Here is a 16,705-nt window from a genome sequence, read left to right on the forward strand (position 1 = left end):
ATAACTAATATGTTATATATACTTTATATTAAAGCCTAAGGCCAAAGTGATTCTGTTCCATGTATCACTCTGTCTGCATAATTTCAAGACCAGTTATAGTAGAAGACATAGCCAAAGGGACCTAGATTGTAAGGTCTCTGATCCACAGCTCAGGGACACTCAGGGTCACTGCTTATATTCTCCATGGTATACATTTGTACTACTGAGCTTCTAAAATTTTTTTTAATGTTGATTGTTTTTGAGAGAGAGACAGAGCAGGATAGGGGCAGAGACAGAGGGAGACACAGAATCCAAAGCAAGCTCCAGGCTCTGAGCTAACAGCAGAGAGCCCTATGCAGGGCTCGAACCCATGAACCAGGAGGTGATGACCTGAGCCAAAGTCAGAGGGTTAACTGATGAGCCACCAGGTGCCCTATACTTTCCATGACTACTTCTTACTTTTTTTTCTTTGCATCTACTTCAGACACACTGTGGACATTGTATTGACATATTAAACTTCACTCTGCATCTCTTTATCTCCCAAATATCAGATCACACAAGCATGTAGAAGATTTAAGGTGGCAGAGGAGAAGAATTGTCACATACTGCATGAATAGTCTTCCACAGTTTCGATACTTCAATTTGCTCAGAATAACCGCTTTTCAAAAACCTGGTTGCTGACTGAAGACTGTCTTAGAAGCCTTTGAGAAGTGGGAACCACTTTTCCCCCTCATTACTAAGCCAGATGCCCTGGAATTTTGGTGAATAAAGTTTTCTGTAGTAAATTATTTTCTCTTACTGATAAAGTTAAACTATTAGACATCAAATGTAAAAATATTGCTATTAGAAAATGAAACTCCTGGCCTTGTGGACTTGGATAAAGAGAAATCCCAATTTTTTTTCATATGTATTCTTTTGCTAATTCGGTGAAGGACAGAATCTGGTGGGAAAATGGTGTGTCATTGCAACACAGGAGCATCTGGAAGGGCTGCGTGGATGTAAACAAGGTCTGCAAGGTGAAGATGTAAAAGCTGCTCAAGGGTGGTTTTGTTTTTGTTTTTAATTTTTTTAATGTTTATTTATTTTTGAGAGAGAGAAAGAGAGATTCCCAAGCAGGCTCCCGGCTCCAAGTTGTCAGCACAGAGCCTGACATGGGGCTTGAACTCACAAGTCGTGAGATCATCATCTGAGTTGAAGTTGGATGGCTACCCAACTGAGGCACCCAGGCACCTCTGCTCAAGGGTGGTTCTAAGCTGAAAATCATACTTGCAAAACCGGACAATCTCAAAGGAAACAAAACTGAATGGTAGAGAAGGAGACATAGGGCACAGGGCAAAAGCCAGCCATCTCCCTAGGCTGAATTTGATCATAATTTATAGGTAATAATATGATATCCTGTTCTCAAAAAAAATGTACAAAGCATCTGATCATTTAAAAATAAAACTATGGGGGCGCCTGGGTGGCGTCGTCGGTTAAGCGTCCGACTTTCGCTTAGGTCATGATCTCGTGGTTCGTGGGTTCGAGCCCCGCGTCGGGCTCTGTGCTGACTGCCAGCTCAGAGCCTGGAGCCTATTTCAGAGTCTGTATCTTCCTCTCTCTCTGACCCTCCCCTGCTCACGTTGTCTCTCTCTCCTAGAAATAAATAAAAATATTAAAAATAATAAAAAAATGAAAAAATAAAAATAAAACTATGTTTTTTTTTTACAAAAATTAACAGTTATTTTGTTAAAATCATTGGTAAGTAATTTAAATGATCACAATAATTCAAATCACATTGGATTTAGAGATTTAAAAAAACTAAAAACACTGACTCTAACAGTGGACTCTAGAAGGATGTTATTAAATTGGCAGCATGGACAAGCACTTTCAGCTGCTATTTCTATGTGCAGATGCAGGCATGGCCTGTGATATCAGGCCTGAGAACACAGTAAATGTTTAGGAATGAAACCCACATTGTGAGTGTTTTTATTATCTGCGGAAAGCCATTCTCAGGTACGTTTGCCATTTTTTAAATTGCCATTATTATTTTTTTCTTACTGAAGCTGTTTAGCTGTTTCTTTTTGTATTGCTTTATGCTGTAATTATCTTTTTTTAAAGCAAGGTCTATGCTTACTTAGTTTCAATATTCATTCAAGCAGGATGTGTCTCCCCATTTTCCATCTGGGAAATTTACCTTTCTTGGTGCTATTCTAAAATATATTATCTCCCAATCATCTTAATTTGTGACTCTATTTTGACTCTATTGAATTTTATCCAATAGCTCTCCGTACATGCCTAATATACAGATGCTGTTCAAAATCAGAGCAGTCTCTCAAGAAGAGATTGTAACTCCTAATGTAAGGAATGACAAAGAACACTGCAAGGTGAGACATTGTCAGACTTGAGGCGGGGGCAGGCATACCTCAAAAGGGAACTCTGAGAAAATAGGACAGGAAGAGAAAGTTCTTGTGCTAGGGCTGATCCTGTGGGGGAAGCTCAAGAAGATTCTTCCGTCTCTCTTGTTTAAATTTCTTGATTTGACATCACATTCTCTGTGGCAGAAGGAACATCACTGCAGATTGGCCTTAACACCAGAAAAAGCCATGGAGGCCCATAAGTGAAAATAATTGAATTGTAGTGTTTAAATGTCCCCTGCGTGTGTCTCCTTTGTCTTGGCCCTCCCACGCCGGGACACGAGGTCAGCAAAGCCTCAAAGAGCCAGCGGGCAACTGTGGAGTTGGCAACAGCTCTCTCTGACTCACACTGGGCGTTCTCTTTGTAGCTTTCTAATTTAATAAATGATTCAGCCTGACTCTGCTGAATTGATAAGCCCCATGAGGTATTACAGCTCACAAGTAGGCAGACGCATGTCTTTCTAAGGGCTAAAAAGCATTGGAAGAATTCTCTGGAAAGGTTTACTGAAAACAACGTTTCACCACATTGAGACACAAACTTTGAAAAGAAACATCTACTTGTCCTATGTGAGTAGCACGCTTGACTGCAATTGCTTACCTGTTAATTATCTGAGAGTTTTCTGGGGGCAGAAATCATGTCTATCTTTCTATTTTATTGTCAGGGCCTAGTACTGTCAGGGTCTAGCACTTAGTAATCAGTGTATGTACCTATTTCTGTATCTATTTACATCCATGTGTATTCTTATACCTGTATCAGTGTTAGCCACACATTTTTATTCTATCCCAGACATTGCTATGCATCACACATGCTTCAGAGATTTTTTTTTTTATTTCTGCACATTCCTGCAAAGTAAACATGACTTAAGAGAGATTAGACATCTTCCCCAAAGACACGAGTTTGTGGTTAGGCTACAATTCAGATCACATCTTCTCTGAATTCAAAGCTCTAATACACTGACTTCTGTACAGTGAGAAAGTATCTTTACTCTTATTATATGTCATGGTAAAAGATGGCATTACAGAGATTCAGCGAGACCCTATGCTCCTCAATTCATTTTTCTAAAAGTGAGAATATTTGTAAATATGATACAAATATAAATATGAATAGCTACTATTCAACATTCTTGGAAAACTGGCCTCTCTCTTCACTGCCAATGCCCAAGTAAGAGGACATTAAAAGACTTGGAGAGCAGGGAGATTGGATAATCTGATTAGTTTCTGAAACGTGGAAAGATGATGGATAAACCATTGAAGAAGTTGAGCCCTGAATGTAGGTGGCCTGGCGCTGCACCGGCTCTGAACCCGCAGAGATCAGGAAGTACAATATTTCCTCTCAGCAACAAGCAAACCAATTCTAAACAACCTCTCCTTAAAGAAACTGAAAGAATTGACCAGAGAAAACTATTGCTGCCAGCAGATACCAGACCCCTAGAGAAACAAGCAGTATTCTGAAGACAGGCTCACCCACCCCTGCTTACCCCAAAGGTGACTGCCAAGCAGAGACCCGGGGGCTTTCAGAGTCTAGATTCTCAGGGGAGTCCTAGTGAGGAAATGCATGCAGCTACTCAGGCATGGCAACCCAGACATTTGCTCTTAAACATGAATTGAAAATCAAATCTGGGCAAACAAAAGAAAAAATCTAGTCACATGGTGAAAAAGAAAAAAAGGTAAATGAAAACAGTACACTTTATTGGGAGGTGTGGAGGAAAGCACTAGATAGAATTTGGAATAAGAAAAGATGTAAAAATTTTAACATACACATCAAATTCATACAAAGGAATGAGAGAGAAAGTAATTAAAAACAAGAAAGACCTCTTGAATTCAAAAAAATCAACATAACGGGTAATGAATACAGTTTACCTGGCGCGCGTGCGTGTTCACATGTAAATGTGGAGAATAAATGTTTGAAAAACTGGCATTTTACAAAAATTAGGAACTAAATTTATGTTACCGTTTGAATACTAGTTTAGAGTATCATTTAGAAAGACATTTAAAAGTTTTTTGTTTGCTTTCGGGGTGCCTGGGTGGCTCAGTCAGTTGAGCGTCCGACTTCGGCTCAGGTCATGATATCACAGTTCGTGGGTTCGAGCCCATGTAGAGCTCTGTGCTGGCAGCTCAGAGCCTGGAACCTGTTTCAGATTCTGTGTCTCCCTCTCTCTCTGCCACTCACCCACTCATGCTTTGTCTCTCTCTGTCTCAAAAATAAAGAAAACAAAAAAAAATTTTAAAAAAGAAGTTTTTTTTGGAAATTATACAAAAATTTTTATTTAAATATTGTTCCTATATCCTGAATCCAAATTTCGTCTCCTCATCTCTGAGTAACTCACTTATCCTTATTGAGAAATGGTGCTTTGTGGACGACATTTGTCATTTGGCAAATATGCCTAATAGACATTAGTCATTATCATTCTTCTAATATTTAAAAACTTCTCTCTTTAATAATCACATTGCAGGTTAGACAAGAGAAATGCAGAGCTGAAGGAAGGGTTTATTATGCTTCAGGCATGGAACAAGGGGAAAGAATATAAGAAAGACAAGGCAAGGGCGCCTGGGTGGCTCAGTTAACTGTCCAACTTCGGCTCAGGTCATGATCTCATGGTTCATGAATTCGAGCCCCACATCAGTCTCTGTGCTGACAGCTCAGAGCCTAGAGTCTGCTTCAGATTCTGTCTCCCTCTCTCTCTGCCCCTCCCCCATTCTCACTCTGTCTCTCCCCAAAATAAATAAACATTAAAGAAAAAGGAAGAAAAACGAAAAGAAAGACAAAACAAATGTAAGAGGAGGAAAGGAAAATAAAGATAACCTCCGGTAACTTCATAATATTGTCCAGATAAAGCATTCTTCCTACTATTTTAAATATTATTTTAAAAGTTTATTTGTTTATTTTGAGAGAGAGAGAGGCGGAAAGAGAGAGACAGAGAGACAGAGAATCCCAAGCAGGCTCCATGCTGACAGAGCGGGGGCTCGATCTCACAAGCCATGAGATCATTACCTGAGCCAAAACCAGGAGTCAGATGCCTAAGTAACCAAGCCACCCAGGAGCCTTTAATTTAAATAATTTTATAGCCACTTTGCACACGCAGACTGCTGATCCCCATAGGACAAGATGAGTAGTACCCTGGTTTTTAATCAGTGGACCAATAAGATAAAACAATGTCAGTAGAAGATTTATTTTTTACGTGTAAATTAGACAGGGATGAGGTGATGGTGAGGTTCATGACAGGAAGTTACAATAATCAGGAGAATTAGGGCTTAGATATAAATGGTTTTTGGAAAAATACTGCAGTAAAGCTATCATTCCACTCTAACCTCACCACCTTGCTAGAAATAAGATAATATTTTCTTTTATCACTCTTCTGCCCCTAAAACGACCATACTTTCAGACTGAGTAACACTATTACAGTTTCTTTCTCCTAAAATTTGGCCTGAGAATAATCATCCAAGTTTATGTAAAAAGGTTATTTATTTTGCAGAAATTCTCTAGGCTAGGTTGAAATTCGTGGTTCTTTTATATTTTTCTGAGATTTAGAATCTCTTGATTTTGTATTAATAAAACTATCTTAAGATGAGATCCCCTTGTATTTGTGATAAAATTATATCCAGTGTTTTTATGTAACATGAATAACATTTACTTTAAAATATCAAAACTTTAGCACTTCGCAGTTTTTTTAGCACTTTGCATCATTTATTCCTAGTGAGTATTTTTCTTTCATTGCATTTTTTTTCACTGACTTAAACCAATTGTAGAATAAAAGAAATGTACTGAATCTGATGGTTGATGTTGTTTTACCTCATAACGCCCCCCCCCGCCCCCGCCTTCTGGTATGGCAATATTCTGAAATTAAGCTTTACATTGGAAATTCCAACAGAACATTCACTGAAAGGTGTATGTGATTTAATTGAAGTTACTTACTCACTGGGATAGATTAGTGTGAAGCAATTCAAAACTACAGTCTCTTCAGATTGACCATCAAGTTTTTCTTTTACTTTAGTGTGATTGGTATAATTAATTTCGGGTCTACCATGTATGAGAATTTATTCTAATCATCACCTATAACGTTACATTTGTGAAAATGATTGTCATGGTGTCTGACACGTAGTCAACACTATTTCCTCTATCATCCTTACATGCCTTCTTTGTAAAACATCAATAGTAATCTAGCTTCTTATGAAGCTAGATTCTTATGTTTCGTTATTAAAACACTCTCAATGCTAGAAAATGCTGTTTTTTGAAGTCAGAATCTGACAGTTCCAACAACTGATTTTAGTCCTCTTATGGAGAAACTCAAGTCAAATATTTGAAATAATAATGTTTCCAAAACGAAACACTACTAATTCCCTTACATGATCCTCATAAAACAATTCAGACTTCATACCATCCTTTAAGTGACAGTCATAAGATGATAGGTTGGAACTAGATGATAAATACATACTGCATTTGCCACTACTTTCTTATTTTCTAGCACATTTCCTACTGCAGCAAAATATGACTTCAGACTCTCATTCAATAGAGCATTCCAGGCAGCAGTTGTGTAGGTAAATTGAAACAGATTTGTCATCTTGGATGGTTTAAAAATACCATTTTAAAATTAACGTAACACAGTTCAAAGAATCTTAGTAAATAACTGAAACCTATGAAGCTAATTATCAAGCCTGGTGGTTGACTTCTACTTTAATTTCATTGTCTACTTCATTCTGATTATAGTCCAGTAATTCCCCATCTGTTAAAATCAGTGCTATTTTGGGGGCGCCCGGGTGGCTTAGTCGGTTAAGCGTCCGACTTCAGAGCCTGTTTCAGAGTCTGTGACTCCCTCTCTCTCTGACCCTCTCCTGCTCACGTGGTCTATCTCACTCTCTCTCTCTCTCCTAGAAATAAATAAAACATTTAAAAAAATTTTTTTTAAAAATCAGTGCTATTTTTAGTGATACATACATACTTTTTATTTTGCAGTGCTGTTTGTGATATATAAAAAAATCTGGGGAAACTTAAATGTTTATAAAGGAAGAAATGGTTGAACACATTATGGTATTCATTCTCTTATACAAATGATTCAATTTATATGAGTTGTTCTTAAAAGATATAATAATAAATAAAAGAGGAAATCACCTTAAAATTAGATTCAGGGCATCTATGTGGCTCAGTCAGTTGACCATCAGACTCTTTATTTTGGGTCAATCATGATTCCAGGGTTATGGGATCAAGCCCCACATTGGGCTCTGTGCTGAGCAAGAAGATTGCTTTGGATTCTCTCTCTTTCCACCCCACTCACATTCTCTCTCTTTCTTAAAAAAAGAATTGCCTCAAAAATTCCCATACAAAACATCTAAGGAGCACGTGTTCATAATCAAGAATGACAAACATATGTCAAAACAAAACAAAACAAAACAAAATAAAACATCTCTAAAAAACAAAAGAGTTCTGATTTAAGAACCAGGTAAACATCAAGTTGCAAAATCAGAACATTTTTGAGGCTGTATTTTGTCAAGAGAAGGAATAGAAAGCAACTGACAATTTGGATGTGGCTAAGTTAAACATACATGAAAAATCCAGTAATATCTGCACAATATCTCATTAAAGCCCAGAAATAAAAAGTGTAATTACCACAGTAATAACAGAAAATGTGAAACAGACAAACATAAAATCAACCAACTCAACTGAAGATAAAAGTAAAGAAAAGAAATGCAGGGAAGCAAAAGCAAATACAAAATACAAAGTAAGATGGTGAAACATACCTAAATAAATCAGCATGAATAAAAATTATAAGCAGAATAGGAAAGCTTGAAAATATTAAACCTCTATGCATCTAATAACAGTTTCAAAATATGTAAATAAGGGGCACCTGGTTGGCTCGGTTGGCTAAGTGTCTGACTTCAGCTCAGGTCACGATCTCACAGTTTGTGGGTTTGAGCCCTGTGTCGGGCTCTGTGCTGACAGCTCAGAGCCTGGAGCCTGTTTCAGATTCTGTGTCTCCCTCTCTCTCTGACCCTCCCCTGCTCACGCTGTCTCTCTCTCTCTATCTCAGAAATGAATAAAACATTAAAAAAATCTTTTAAAAAATATGTAAATAAAATTTTATAGAAGTAGAAGGTAAAATAGATGCAACCACTAGAATAGTGAGGTTTAATACAACCATCTCAGAAATAGATGTACTAAGCAAGTTTCAATATTCTTAGATGTGTATTGTCTAAATGTTTGTATTAATTTTTGAACCCTTATCGGCCAGTGTGGCTACCCACAGTCATGAGCTTTTGTTGTTGGAGCTACCAAGTTTTAGAGTTAAAGGTATAAAAAGGTTACTTTCTTATAACCTTGCTACATGGCCAGTTTTGTGATAGAAGTACCAAATAATACTTTAAAAGCAAATAATGCTATGAATTCAAATACTATAAGGCATAGGAACTTTTTATAAAACCAGTCTAAGAGCAAACTGATGTTCTAGTAGTCTTTTTAGTTGTGATAAATGTTTTATATTAAATTTCATGCTTTTAAGTATCTTTTTAAAGCATAAATACAGACAAAGCACCCTTGCTATGTGCTTTAGTTCTTGGAATCATTTAATTCCTCTTAGAGTTGAACTTAAATTAGGATATACATGATATTACACTATCTGGGCTGAAGTAGTTGAAATTATTTCTGACATTAGCACATAGAAAAGAAGCAATAATAAAAGCTAAGAATTAAGCTTCCAACTCAGTGGTTTGATAAGAAGTAATAAAATCAGTAAATACAGATCGATAGTGAAGAGAAGAACAAATATTAATAAAATAGAATGGAAGATAAGAATAAGAGAGCCTCAAAGACATACTTTTTCCTTTGGAAAGTTTAGTTAAATAGATAAACTTCTTGAAAATTTATGCAAAATTCTGCATTCTTAAAAAATAAAGCTAAATCAAAAGAATAACAAATAGAAAACCATTAAAGTTTAATTAAAAGTAGTAATTGTCTTAAATTAAAACAGCTGTTTCCAATGGTTTAAAAAGAGAATTCTATTATATACTCTGTTAGAAGATAATTTCATTTTAATACAAACTCTCTCAAAGACTAGAACAATAAGGAACTTTTCTTAATTTGTATAATGCTTCTAGTATTGCTTTATATGTCAACACACAGGGACTGTAAAGGAGAGCACAAAACAGTTCAGACTTACAAATACTGATACAAAAATCTTTAATCTAAATGTTAGCCAAAAAAAATCAGTAATATCTAAATAAACCAATATGTAGTGGTCAGATTGGCTTTGATCCAAGATGTAAAAGCAGTTATGCTTCAGAAAATTTGAAAATAAAATTCACTACATTTAACAGATTTTTTAAAAAAAATACAAACATCTCAATAGAAAAGGCCTTCATGGGGGACATGGGGGAGGCCTCTGTTTCCTCACCCTGACCTCTAAAAGGGCCTAGTAATAACCAGCCTAATGAGAATGAGCACACCTACTAATCCAGATCTTTCTTGCTAAATAACATTCCACACTCAAAACCATTAAAATAAAATTTAAAAAAAAACAACCCCATGTATCAGGGGTCTTTGTGGAAATGTCTGATTCCTGATTCCAGGACCATAACAGAGAAAGCACAAACTGAACCTACAACATTCTACTGTGTCAGAAAATAGGGAAGAACTTAAATACAGAGGAAGACTTTAAGATGGTACAGGGACCAATTTGACAGGCTTCCTTTGGCCAAGTCTAAGGAAATCTGAGCATAAAAATAAATGACAGATTATAAAGTCTATTACTATAAAAATCTTTAAAAAGCTCAAAAATCTGTAGTAATACTATCACTTTATATGATAAATACATATTTCGCCTCAGTCTCATTTCTAGCCCAGAGCCTCTGAAACCCTTGGAATTTCCTCTTTGGTGGAGGAGATAAGGTCTTTTGTTATGTTAATAATTGTGGTTTGGTCACAGAAGGGGGAAGTTGATTGCCAGGATAAAAAATCCTGTGATTGGAGTGTTGGAATTGTCAGTCTCACCCCTTGACTTTCAGGAAGGAGAGAAGGGATGAAAGTTAAACAGATTGCCAATGGCCAATGATTTCATCAATTGTGACCATCTAATAAAACCTTCATGAAAACCCAAAAGGACTGGTTAGAAAAGTTTCTGGGAAATTTGAGGACAGTGGCATCCATGGAGAGGACTGAAATCTCCATGCCCCTTCCCCGTTCCTTGCTTTATGCAAGTCTTTCCTCTGGCTCTTCTTGGGTTGTATCCCTTTATAATACACTGGTGATCTAGTCAGTAAAATGTTTCTCTGAGTTCTGTGAGCTGTTCTAACGAAACAATTGAACCTGAGGAGGAGGGTGTGGGAATGTCTAACCCATAGTCAATTTGTAAGAAGCACAGATAATAATCTGGTTTTTGCCATTAGGGTCAGAAGTCGAGGGGATTGAGGAGAATCTTATAGGACTGAGCCCTCAACTTTTGGAATATGATGCTGCCCCCAGTTAGATAGTGTCAGAATTGAGTTGAATTGTAGGACATCTAGCTGGTGTCAGAGAATCCCTTATTGGTGGGGAAACTCCTCTCTACCAAGAACTGGAATTGCAATTCGGACTTTTTATTTTTAACTACTAAACAAACAAATTGCTTTCTAGTGAGAATACAGACTAAAATGAAATGAAATCAGCAAATGGTAATTTTGTAACCATCATGTGTTCACAAGGCTGCATTCCTTTTGGAGGCTCTGAGCAAAATCTATTCTCTCACCATTTCTAATTTCTAGAGGCCACTTGCATCCCTGGGCTGATAGTCTCTTTCTCCATCTTCAGAATCAATGGCATCCTCTTCAAATCTCTGGGTTTGACCCTCTTGTCTTCCTCTTATGAGAACTCTTGTGACTACATTGGACTAGCCAGGTGATCCAGGATAATCTCCCCATTTCAAGATCTTTGTGTTAACCAATCTACATCATCCCTTTTGCCATGTAAGGTAACATATTTACAGGTTATGGGAATTAATGTGTAGACATCTGGGGCTAGGGGCATTATGCTGCCTATCCTAAAGGGAATATAGGAATTCATTACAGTATTTCCATAAGTCATGAATTCCTTCAAAACCCAAATTCTATTTTGAAAGTATGCCATTTAAAGAAATGTATAATGATTTAGTTCCTAAATTCTAGGTCATGAGAGGGAGGAAATAAAAATGAAATAGTGAAAAGATTTTCCCAGGAAATTATAAACTTAATTTGTAGGTTTAAAAGTATATATGTAATGCTGAAATGTATTATATTACACATATGTATTTTAGAGGGGCAGAGTTTCTGTGGTTTTATGTAACACAAATACAACATGCACATGTTTCTTTGCTTTGCAGACTGCAATTGGGATTGGTGACTCTGATGGCTATATATATATACATATATATATATATATATACACACACACATATATACATATATATGTATATATACACACACATATATATATGTGTATATATATATACACACACACAAATATATATATACATATATATGTACATAAACCCCCATATATGGGAATATATTGTTCCTAATGATTAACATGAGAAAGAATCAGGGGTGCTTGAGTAGTTCAGTAGGTTAAGCATCTGACTCTTGATCTCTGCTCAGGTCATGATCTCAACGGTAGGTAGGTTATTTTGAACCCCACCTCAGCATGGAGACTGCTTGGGATTTTCTCTCTCCCTTCCTCTCTGACACTCTGCTCATTCTCTCTCTCTCTCTCTCTCTCTCTCTCTTTCTCAAGAAATAAATAAATCAACTTCTTTAAAAAATCAAGAAGGATTGGGGCGCCTGGGTGACTTAGTCAGTTAAGTGTCCGACTTTCGCTTAGGTCATGATCTCGCGGTTCGTGGGTTCGAGCCCTGTATCGGGCTCTGTGCTGAGTGCCAGCTCAGAGCCTGGAGCCTGTTTCAGTCTGTGACTCCCTCTCTCTCTGACCCTCCCCTGCTCACGCTGTCTCTCTCTCTCCTAGAAATAAATAAAACATTAAAAAAAAATCAAGAAGGATTAACTTCTATTGAATAATTTATATTTTCTGACTTAGTAACCATATTTAGAAAGAGCTTTCACAACCCAAATTTCCATCATCACCTATTCATGTAGACTTTTCTTAATACTTTGAATTTTTTTTATGTATAATCATAATGTATTTCTAACATTTTTCTTTTCCAAATGGTTAACCACTTATCTTAACATAATGCTATAGTAATCTATATTTTCTCATAAACTGTAACTGCTGTGCTTATTAAATAATAAATAGCAGCACGATTTTAAATAGTAATCTCTTGTCTCATTATGTGAGATGTTGATTTGGTGTGGGCAGCATTCAAGTTTTGTTAGGCTTTTAGGTCTTTGGGAGGACTGTATGCTTAGTGGTGACAGTCACTTCATATCATAACATATTTGTTAAATATGATGAATCATGTCTGTGTCAGTTTCTGATATTTAACACTAGGATTGAAAATGCTGGGTTTTTTTTTTTTCTATTTCTAAAGGGAAATTTAAAAATTCATGTGGTGTACTGCAGAAAGACTCATCAAATTGACATTCCAAATTCATTATACAGAGTCTCAGAGTCACATTTTAAACCTCAGTTGTGATTTGACAGTAGAAAGTTTCATCAAATATTGGGGCCCCACAGTATATGACTAGCATCTCAAGCAAGTATTTTGAAAACTGACATTTACACTGAAGACATGACAATTTCACAGAAATAATAGTTTATATAGTAACTTTCCATGGGAATGATTTTAGTTAACAAAGAAAACTAGGTAAGAAGGAAGGAAGGAAGGAAGGAAGGAAGGAAGGAAGGAAGGAAGGAAGGAAGGGAGGGAGGAAGGAAGGGAGGAAGGAAGGGTTGCTGAGTGAACAGGTGATACCCCAGGCCCTGTGGTCTCAACCCAGCCTGTCCCAAAGGAGTAGCCAAGGATTCTTTGTCTTGCCTTGAGAAAGAACTCAAGGACACACATGCAACACAGTGGATAAGCAGTATAAGTGGAAAGTTTATTAAAGTGGAAAGCACATACTCGAGATATGATAGTGCACCAGAGGGGAGGGGGCACCTGGTTGGCTCAGTCGTCTGGGTGTCCAACTTCTGCTCAGGTCATGATCTCACTGTTGATGGGTTCAAGCCCCGTAGCAAGTTCTGTGCCAACAGCTCAGAGCCTGGAGGCTGCTTTGGATTCTGTGTCTCCCTTTCTGCCTTCCCTGCACGTGCTCTCTTTCTCTTTCTCTCAAAAATAAAATAAAAACATTTAAAAAAAAAGAGAGAGAGAGGTTGGGTTTCTATCTTCTTAATTAATAGTTGTTAACTAGAAAAATGAATATTTATTACTTGGGGTGGGAAGGAAGGTTTCAAGCTTTTTCTTCTAATTTGACCAAGGGATTCCTGTCATGACATCCACCATCGTGGGCCTGTCATTTTGATCCAGGACAGGTCTTTGACTTTCCCAATAGCTGGCTCCGGCTTCGGCTTCCTCTGTGTTGGCCTCCAAGTAACCTATGAGAAACTGACTAACTGCCTACTTTAAGGGAAGAAAAATTAAAATGAAAATAAGTCACCAAAAGCTCTCTATGTTTTTCATGATATATGCAATACCAAACATAGTACGCCCTGGAACCATTTTACTCCATGTAAATATCTGTTTAGTAACCCGTTTTGCAAATTATGTTACAAGCAAGAAATATCAAAGTTTGATTATAGTTTTTCAACTCCAGAGAAGAGAGGCACTGAAGTATACCGACAAAAGTTAGTATTTTCCTGGATTCACTGAATTCTAAGTTCATGAATATTTTTATTCTTAACATTATACTCTTTTAAAAATGTCTTCAAGGATGGTAATGTAAGTTTTTATGTTAACATCATCTTTCATCTCTTTTTCTTCTCATCTATTCTTCCACATGCCTTGGAAAAGACACTGAGTCATGTGAGGACTTTATTATTATATCACTTCACATGTCATTGTAGAAAATAATATATTCCCTAGAGTTTTAACATATATATGAACACATCAGATAGATTAATGTACAAAATTTTGAATAAACAATGTTTGTGAAAACTAAAGCCTTTATCATTTAAAAAAATTTTTTTAATGTTTTATTTATTTCTTAGAGAAAGAGAGAGACAGTGTGAGCAGGGGAGGGTCAGAGAGAGAGGGAGACACAGAATCTGAGTCAGGCTCCAGGCTCTGAGCTAGCCGTTAGCACAGAGCACGACGCAGGGCTCAAACCCATGAATCATGAGATCATGACCTGAGCTGAAGTCAGACACTTAACTGACTGAGCCACCCAGGCACCCCTAAAGTCTTTATCTTTCAATTTATGAAACAAATATGTGAGCCAACAACCTCAATACGGTAAATAAAATAATTTCAAAAGATTATTTCTGGGGCTCCTGGGTGGCTCAGTGAGTTAAGCATCTGACTCTTGGTTTTGGTTCAGGTCATGATCTCACGGTTGGTGAGGTCAAGCCCACATGGGGCCCTGTGCTGACAGCGCAGAGCCTGTTTGGGTTTCTCTCTCTCCCTCCATTGCTGTTATCTCCCTCCCTCTCTCTAAAAATAAATAAATAAACAGTAAAAAATGTAAAAAATGTTTTCTTATGTTTTATTTTAGAACACCGTAAGAACGACAGTAACCATTGCCATACACATTGTCAAATGTTTTATTGATAAACTCACTTTTTTACCAAACCCATGACACAGAAACATCTAGTATCATTTATTTTCTCAAATGTGGATTTTAATTTGAAAACTCCATGGAGAATGTTATTAAGGTGATGATAGGTACCAGTTTATATGGAATCATTCTGGTTTGCCCTTGTTGTTCTGGGATATTATTAATAGCACTTTCACTCTCAAGGTATCGTGAATCGTGATAACAAATTATACAGCCACAGGATGCATGGCCCGTTCTTTCGATTTCAGATGATAAGAATTTTCCAAAGTGACATCTAGATAGATGACAAAAGAAGTTCTTTCCAGACATTTATAAATACTTGTTGTTCTTAGCTACACAAGGTATAGAGAGGGTAATTGACCTTCATCATTCCAAAAGCCAACAGGATTGTTACTGCTGACAAGGCAAAATTTTTGTTGCGACATTAGCCTTAATCACAGGTTTTCTGGAAATAAAATCAACCTCTGGAAATTCATTTAACCATCAAAATCACTTAACCATTACAAGAGTACTTTTGTTAATGAAAAAGATAAATTGAACCTTAACGTTAAAAAGGCATCATCATGCATGCTAGTGCCGTTGGCTCTGACAAAGGAAATCTGAGTTTAATTCTTTAACAGTCTCTTAAAAATGCTTAACAATAAATAAGAGTTATATTTTCTTGTCTTTCACATTCTGACCTTTAACAACTGCTTAGTATTCTTCACTTTTCTATGGATACATTCTAATCAAGCAGTCTATATCCCACTGATAAACACTTAGCTATTCTGAGATTTTGCCCATACAAGCAATATTAGGATGAGAAAAAAAATGCATCCATATCTATGTAGGAGATATGTAAATATATTTAGAAGTGTAATCAATGAAGCAAGACAAATTCCATTTTAAAGTATAACAAATATTGCCAGCTGTCCACTATACTGTTCCAATTTTTAACCCTGTCAACAATGTTGGGGAAGCATAAATGTAGAGTTTCAGACATGACACATATATTGCTGGGATAAAACCTAGAGTGGGGAGCTAGAAGATGGACAGGCCAATCTTGTGAATCTCTTTTAATTGATGTAGAACCGTGAAATCCCAAGGAACCTTGGGACACAAGTCGATAATAAGCAGCAACCTACAATATCCATCGTGGCATCTCCAGAATATTTTTCTTTCTTTCTACAAGCTCACAAAGTTATCTTTGACATGAGAAGGAAATTATTAAGCCAAATTAGGCAGAACGTGTGTTCCTCGATCAAGTGGTGGCCCTACAAGAAGAGTCTCCAACATAGGGAGCTTGGATTATTAGTTCTCAAAGATGGACTGAAGCAGCAGGGCCCTTTCTACAGCAGGTGCCTAACCTCACAACAGAGACAAAGTTGAGCAGCTCAGTTTTCCCAACCCATTTCCTCCCTAGTTCTGGTTCTAGCCTCTGGCCTTTTTATTCTTTTTATAGGTGAAACAATTTTTCTACTTCTCATTTTTAAGAGGACTCTGCGCTAACAGTAGTGAAACCAATGCCGGTCAGATGCCAGTCTCGAACTCACGGACCGTGAGATATGACCTGAGCTGAAATCGGTCACTTAACCAACTGAGCCACGTGGGTGCCCTCCTACTTCTCATTTAAAAATTTGTTTTAAATGTTTTATTTATTTCTGAGAGAGGGACAGAGACAGCATGAGCAG

The sequence above is a fragment of the Crocuta crocuta genome, unplaced genomic scaffold (assembly GCF_008692635.1).
Source record: "Crocuta crocuta isolate KB4526 unplaced genomic scaffold, BGI_CrCroc_1.0 scaffold166, whole genome shotgun sequence".
NCBI lineage: Eukaryota > Metazoa > Chordata > Mammalia > Carnivora > Hyaenidae > Crocuta > Crocuta crocuta.